The 8,291-nt window shown below is 40.8% G+C and overlaps 1 pseudogene; it reads left to right on the top strand.

Annotated features, from left to right (window-relative positions):
* Positions 1-540: 540 nt before the first annotated feature.
* Positions 541-2,079, top strand: LOC143021467 (uncharacterized; annotated as a pseudogene).
* Positions 2,080-8,291: the final 6,212 nt, after the last annotated feature.

Here is an 8,291-nt window from a genome sequence, read left to right on the forward strand (position 1 = left end):
TGTGTGTGTGTGTGTGTGTGTGTGTGTGTGTGTGCTTATGTGTGTGTGCGTGCTTATGTACGCATGCGTGTGTGTTGGTGAGTGTGTTGTTGTTGTTGTCGTTCCCTAGACTGCTTGGCCGAGTAGTTCCGTCTCCTTGAGGAACGCCACGGCTGGAAGAGGGTTTTCTCACAAATGTTTCTGTAGACTGTATATTGTGTTGTTGGCGCGCGTGACTATGTACAATGCAGTCTTCCATAATAGGTTGCATATTATGGGATAAAGTGTTATATCCTGGGCAATGCGGGAATCTATGATATTTGGGCCACGGATATTTGGGCCAGGGATATATGGGCCACGAAACTGCAACCTAGGGCATTTGGGCCACGAGGGTCACCTGGGGTAGATTTTCGGGCCACAAACTATTTTTTTTCTTTTTGTTCCCTTTCAATGTATTACTAAATATTTCATATAAGTTTGTTATTTTTGTGTTTTATTACTGTTTTTGGTATTTTATGCCTTTTTGCAAGTACTGTCATGAAGTGTTCTAGCTCTAGTTTATCGACCGTCCCAACCAGATCCTCTCCTACACCTCTGTGGAGCTCTGTATATAAACCTAGCCTGTCAAGAGATGTCATATCACATTCACTGAGCTACTCAACCATGCCAGCCGAGCTCGAAGTCATCACATCATCTAGAGGGGACCAGAAGATCTGTCTGGATGGCTTCATGTACACCAAGAAGCATGTTGCCAAGTCAGTTGATGTGATCGTTTGGCGGTGTGTCAAGCGTTTCTCTACCCCCAAGTGCCCTGCTCTCATCAAGACCATCAAGATTGTCAGTGAACCTCGGGTTGTGTCGGATCACAACCACCTCGCTGATGCAGTTGGATGCCAGGTGGAGAAGACTCGCCAGTCCATGAAGAGGAAGGCTGCTACCACCAACGACCGTCCCAACCAGATCCTCTCCTTCACGGTTGCAGAGCTTCCAGAGGAGGTCAAGGCACGCATGCCTAAGGCCGACTCTACGAAGCGTGCCCTGCGTCGCATCCGGGCTGAGTACCGTCCAAGGGCTCCTCAGTCTTTGTAGGATCTGGTCATCACCGGCGACTGGGCATCCAACCTCCACTATGACAACGGACAGGAAGCAGATGAGCGTGTCATCATCTTCACCACCCCACGTCATCTGGAGGAGCTAGCAGCCTGTGACGACTGGTGCATGGATGGCACCTTCTCCGTTTCTCCAAGACTCTTCACCCAGCTCTACGTGATCCAGGGTCGGTCCCACGGCGTCTACCTTCCTTTGGTCTACGCCTTGCTGCAACGCAAGACACAGACCGGTAACGAGACGCTTTTTCGGGTTCTTGAAGAGGGTGGCTGTGATTCCAGCACAGTCATCATCGACTTCGAGCGACTGTGGAGCTGGCCCTGCGGGTGGTCTTCGGGGAGGAGGTCCAGGTCCGGTTCTGCTTCTACCACCTGAGCCAGTCCATCTGGAGGCAGATCCAGGGCCTGGGGCTGAAGAACCTGTACGAGTCTGACGACGAGTTCCGCCTCTTCAGCAGGCAGCTGAATACCCTCGCCTTCCTTCCCCCAGAGGACGTCAAGTCCGGCATGTCACACCTACGCTCAGCCATGCCTGATGATGCTGCAACACTCATTGAGTACTTCGACTCAACCTACGTTTCCGGCCAGCTCCGCCACCGTCGTGACATCCATTCCAACGCCAGTCCTGGAGTCATCAGGACAGTGCGCTTCCGCCGCACGCCGCCCATGTTCCCACCTGAGAAGTGGAACATGCACCAAGCCACCCTCAACAACCAGCCCAGAACCAACAATGTCTGTGAGGGCTGGAACAACAAGTTCTTCAGCGTGGTGGGACACTCAAACTGGAAGCTGAGTGCCTGCAGGCTGAGGCTGCCACCGTCGATGATGTCCTGCTCCAGGAGCGTGGGATCCGCCCTTCCAAGCGTGGGAAGATGGTGTGCCAGGAACTTCAGGTCCGCCTCCACAACCTCGTGCTTGACCTCAAGACAGACAAAAAGACCATCCCTGCCTTCCTTCATAGCATAAGCCACAACCTCCGCGGAGGACAGCCCAATTTGTAAATAATTGTGCTGTTTTGTGCTTGTATTTTGTACATTTTACTGTGATTTTATCACTTGATTTCTGTAAATATATGTCCAATTTATGCTGTGATAATGAATAAAACAATTATATCATTAAAAAAAATTAGTCACTTTTTATCCCATGTCCCAAATATCCTAGTCATCGCGGGCCAAATATCCTAGGTTGCAGTTTCGTGGCCCAAATATCCGATCAGCGCAATGTGGTCATCCAACATCTCCAGGTGGATTCTGTCCTTTCGGGGTAGAGAAGATTTAAAGGAATGGATATGAGGGGGCCTGGCATGTAGCAATGTATTGTTTTTCAGCTTGTTGATGGAGTAGTGAGTGACATTATTATGGATATATTCTGGAGGCTTGTGCCTGGTGGTTGTAGAGGAAGAGAAGAGAGTATTTGTGTGTAACATAGGTATTTGGGTGTTGTTTTGATGTTTCTTGGCGTGTGTGGGTGCTCTGCTATGTAGTGTAGTGGGTGTGGTGTGTTTGTGGGTGTGGTGTGTTTGTGGAAGCTGCTGAAAATGTTTGTGTGCATCTCATGTCGAGGTGATCTTTGACTTTGAGGATTTTCGTTTCATGCTGTAAATGGTCTGCAGGTGTTGTATGTGTGTAGTTTGTTGTATTTGTCCAGGGATCAGTGCCACCTACGTGAGAGCCGGTGGCAGAGGTATGTTGTGGCTTATTGGCCCCCCAACTCTTGGGGTTTGGGGTGGTCCTGTGTATGTGTGTGTGTGTATGCGTGTCTGTGTATGTATATATACATATATATATATATATATATATATATGTGTGTGTGTGTGTGTGTGTGTGTGTGTGTGTGTGTGTGTGTGTGTGTGTGTGTGTGGAGTGTGTATGATTCACCATGGTCTTGGATCATGTGCTGTACTCGTGATCGACAGTTGTTTCCCTCCCGGAAGAGCTCAGAGCTCAAATGACCGATCTATGGGTAATGCTGTGACCTTACACCCACACACACACCCAACTCCCCGCCCACGAGTTGGAGTAATGACCCGCAGCGCAGCTATACTGAATTTATTTCAGCACTGGACGGGATTCGAACTCGGACCGCCGTTGTCACAGCCGGAAACTAACCACTGCGCCACTGTGTGTATATGTATGCATGTGTGTGAATGTATGTGTGCGTGTGTGTGCGCGTGCGTGTGTGTGTGTGTGTGTGTGTGTGTGTGTGTGTGTGTGTGTGTGTGTGTGTGTGTGTGTGTGTGTGTGTGTGCGTGTCTATGTCATGTCCTGATAGACCGAGACGACCAGGGACAGAACTCAATTTCACATATGTATTGAAGCCTTATCCTTTTGTAGACCACCAAAAATAAAACGAAAAGAAACATCAGCGTAATTGAAAAAAAGCATAGGGACACCGAGTATGGTCCTTGCTGCGGCGACCATCATATCCCGAGGGAAATCTTGGAGAAGTGGCACAACATTATGTGAAGTTCCTCAATGGGGTCCAGGAAATTCAATAAGAGAAGAACATGCGTGTCCTTATTCTTTTTTTTTCCTAGAAGGGAGAGAAAATAAAAGAAAAATAACCCTATGGCCAGATGCTGGAAGTATTCATGAATACTTGCATCAGATTATGGAATATATTTTCTATACAGTATAGGAATATTCAACAGCAAATGCTGTATTTGTTAGGATTGGTATCAAAACGCTAATGACATAGAATCACAAGGGAGAACCAGATGGATGCCACCCACCCCCATCCCCCCAAATCCCAGACACCCCAACCGCTCGCTCCTCTCCTTCATTGCGGGGACGGTTACGAATAGAAGAGCAGAGGTAATTATCAAACTCTATCTGGCGTTAGTTAGACCCATTCGGTACAGTTCTGGTCTCCGTCCTATAGAATGGATATCAATTCACTAGAATCAGTACAGAGGAGAATGACCAAAATGATACATGGGCTCAGAAATTTACCTTAACTTACACTCTCTGGAAAGACGCAGAGTGCGGGGTGATCTAATAGAGGTGTTCAAGTGGATCAAAGGCTTTAACAAGGGTGACGCAAAACAAGATTATCATATTAAGACAACAGGGCAGGGCTCGCAGTAATGGATTTAATCTGGACAAATTTAGATTTAAAAATGAAATAGGTAAAAACTGGTTTACTAATAGGGTGGTCAACGAATGGAATAGACTTAGTAGCCATCTAGTGAGCACAGAAACTATCGGTTGTTTTAAGAAACGGTTATACAACTTTATGGGTAGGAATGACAGGTGGTAATGGACATGGAATTGCCTAGTGTATGACTTATGGTCTCTTGCAGTTTCCTTCATTCTTATGTTCTAATATTCTTAAAACTTACTGACGACCATGATTGAGATGATGGACAATTGACAAGTTAATGGTAAACTTATACTGCTTTCTACTGCATTATATGACTTGCTTAGGAGAGTGTCTACAAGGTAGACACCAAAGGAAAAAATACCAAATCCATTATAAATCGGAATTGTGTAAATACATATTTTACTATTAAGGATCTAGGCATCTATGTACAACTTCTACCTTATAACAATGGTGGTTTACTGTAAACAAGCTTGTATTAATGCAACAACAACAATTTTATATAGTTTTTCATATCATAAGTCAGGTTCGGGTATCTTCAATAATACATATAAAATATCCTGGGCCCCTTGGGCCCTATTTTGTCACTTGATCCTATAGCGAGCCTGCATACAGTATGTAGGTGAAGATGAAGAAAACCCTTTTGTGAAATTATTCAAGCCTAAATTTAATGGCTAGAGAGAGGTTTGGGGGAAATCATCTATTGGGATTATGAATGTGTTATTAAAGGATTGGTTACATGAAACATATACGCAATACTGATGAATATTTGTACACACGTTTCTACATAAGGACACCGTATCTTTGTGGTATTATATTAATACAAGATAAACACATAGAGGTACAAACATGTACCCGCACAAACAGCTGCACACACACACACACACACACACACACACACCACACACAATGTGCATAGATAAATATAAACTACCCACCTATTTCTAAACTGAAATGGAAATGAAATTATGCAATATCCTATGTATGAATTTTGCGATACATATTTACTCGCTCCAAAGTTTTAACTGATATGTGCGAGATAGAAAGATAGACATATAGATAGATAGAGAGAGAGAGAGAGCCAGAAAGAGAGAGAGAGAGAGAGAGAGAGAGAGAGAGAGAGAGAGAGAGAGAGAGAGAGAGAGAGAGAGAGAGAGAGAGAGAGAGAGAGAGAGAGAGAGAGAGAGAGAGAGAGAGAGAGAGAGAGAGAGAGAGAGAGAGGGGGGGGAGATAGATATAGAGAAAGGGAGACCTCATTTGTCGTGAAAACACCTTTGCATATTTCACTTAATTTGTAAAAATGCGGAAAGTATCTCACTAAAGATGAGTTGGGTCGTTAAAATGCCAAGGACTCATTCCAGGCATCCTTCGAATTTCTCATCGTCTTCACAGAAGACGGGTTCCACCCAGCGTATGCCCACCATTATCATTTGTCTACAAACTTATACGGTTCTTTTTGTTATGAGCTGTGGTCACCCAGCGCTTCTGTCCTTTTAGATAATCGTGTACCGCTATAGCGCGTTATTCGTGTTTCATATATAATGCACGATATGTAGAGTGAACTATGTAGTTTGTGAAGTTGGTGAGCTTATGTTTATTCGTTTTAATATAAGGTACCTTCACACCTTTAACATTTTACGTTTTTATTATTATTATTATTATTATTATTATTCCTACCATAAGGAAAGTTAATTCATTTCCGTATCACCCAAAAAAAAAAATCGAAAGATTAAAACTATTTCTAAAAATCTTTTGAGAAAAAAAAAGGCCAAGATGATTCTACTTAGTATTTTCTCGAGTGTTAAGAAATGAATGCCCTTATGATTTTATGTAATCTAATTATTGAACATCGACTCAAAAAAGCAACTACCATTCTAGAACTGTTAACTAGATATTTTGATTTCTATAGTTCACCAGTCATCAACCAACAATATAGGTCGTTGATCTGATTTCATTTTTCCGGCTTTTCGGGAAAACAAAAAAAAAATCCTCAATACTTTGTTTTATGTGTACGTAACGTTACTCCTTTCGTAGTTTTAACCTACTCAGACATTAGATATGGCATTGGCCTTTGTACTACTAGGAGCGCTACGCAATGAAGAATCGATTTAGGCAAAAATCCAGAAATGGGCAAAAATTGACTTGAGCAATTTCTTTATGAGAGTGACGATATGTTATTTTCGTGTGGTCTCCGAATTTCATTAAAGATACTTATAGATTGGAAAGGGTAAATAGCCAAATTACAAAAATATATATAAATTGTAAGAAGTAAACTAAACCAAAACTGAAAAAAATAGAAACTTTTTTCTTTAAGAAGCAAATACTCAAGGGAAAAAGGATACAGGTACCCAAGACTTTCAAAACTCCAAATTACAAATTATATATATATATATATATATATATATATATTATATATATATATATATATATATATATATATATAAGATGTACGAAGCATCACAAAACATGAGCTTTTTTCATTAAAAAACAAACACGCAAGGAAAACGTGAGTTAATAATATCTGAACAGAGAATATTTTCACATAAAACACTTCAGACAAGAAATAATGGCCTCAAGTTGCCAGGAAATAAATTTCCTCTTGAAGTATGCGGGAACAACTACGTTATTACGTAAATAAATAAATAAATAAATAAATAAATAAATAAATGAATATATAAATAAATAGGTAAAGAAAATAAGACAAATAAATAAATCCACCATGGATGGAAGTCATGAAATTTAGTACACATTTAGGACAGACGCCCCCAAAATCAGGCTCGCCCAAAATGGCTCGACAAAGAAACTGAAAAAAGCATTGCTAAAAAGAGACAGGCTTATAAGAAATACAAATACTCGGGTGCACCTAATGACTTTCAAAGTTATGTAATAACACAGAGAGGTTTAAAAAAAGGCAATAAAAAACAAAAACGACAATACGAAATGAATATCGCTGATAAATCCAAAGAAAATCCCAAAGAATTCTATAGTTACATTAGAGATAAAAAGGTTATTAGGAATCATATTGGCCCACTATTATCTGCTGATGGTCAACTTGAATATTCAAATGTAGGAATGTTTGATATTTCAAACTATTTTAGCTCAGTATTTGTAAACGAAACACCTCAAAGTGAACTCCAAACTGAAACCTGTGAAAAATCTAGGGTAAACTTACTAAGGTAAATATAACAAAAGAAAAAATTAAAAGGTGTATAGAGAAACTAAAAATTAATGAAACACCAGGGACTGACGGTTGGCATCCAAGAATCTCACAAGAAATGAAAAATGAGATTGTAGTTCCATTAGAATTTATTTTCAAGAAATCCATCATATCCGGAGATGTCCCAAGAAAATCGAAGCTAGCTAACTTTACTCCTATATTCAAAAAAAGATAACAAAAAGAAACCAAATAACTACATGCCTTTAAGCTTGACTTCAATCGTAGGAAAGATGATGGAAACTATCATCAGAGATACTATCGGACATCATTTAGAAAGTAACTGTTTAACAGATGATAACCAGCATGGATTCCGACGGAAACGTTCTTGCGTGACTAACTTACTCGAATTGATACCGTCCCCAACGTAAAGGCTACTTATTAATTTGCTTCACACGGAGTAAGTCGTAGCCTATTAAGTGGGACTAGAAATTGGTTGAATGATCAAAAACAGAGAGTTGTTTTAAATGGCAAAGCTTCTAGATGGAAAAATGTTACGAGTGGAGCTCCTCAGGGTTCCGTTCTTGGGCCACTTCTATTCATAGTATACATAAATGATATAGATCACAAACTAAAATCTATTGTCTCCAAATTTGTTGATGATACAAAACTGCGGAATGACAAATGATCACTTAAATCAATTAGATATTAAAGAAGATTTAGATAAATTACAGCAATGGTCTGAAAAGTGGCTAATGAAATTTAACACAAGTAAATGCAAGAATATGCACGTAGGTTAAAATAACAGTAAGTACGATTACAAGTTATTTGGAATTTAGTTAACAAAAAGGATAGTGAAAACGATCTCGACGTAATTATCAGTAAAGATCTCAAATCATCTAAGCAGTGTATTTCAGCTTCTGAGAAAGCAAATAAGATTCTAGGACTGATTG

Source organism: Oratosquilla oratoria, chromosome 42 (genome assembly GCF_046742065.1).
Source record: "Oratosquilla oratoria isolate Oo_2021 chromosome 42, ASM4674206v1, whole genome shotgun sequence".
NCBI classification, from domain to species: Eukaryota; Metazoa; Arthropoda; class Malacostraca; order Stomatopoda; family Squillidae; genus Oratosquilla; species Oratosquilla oratoria.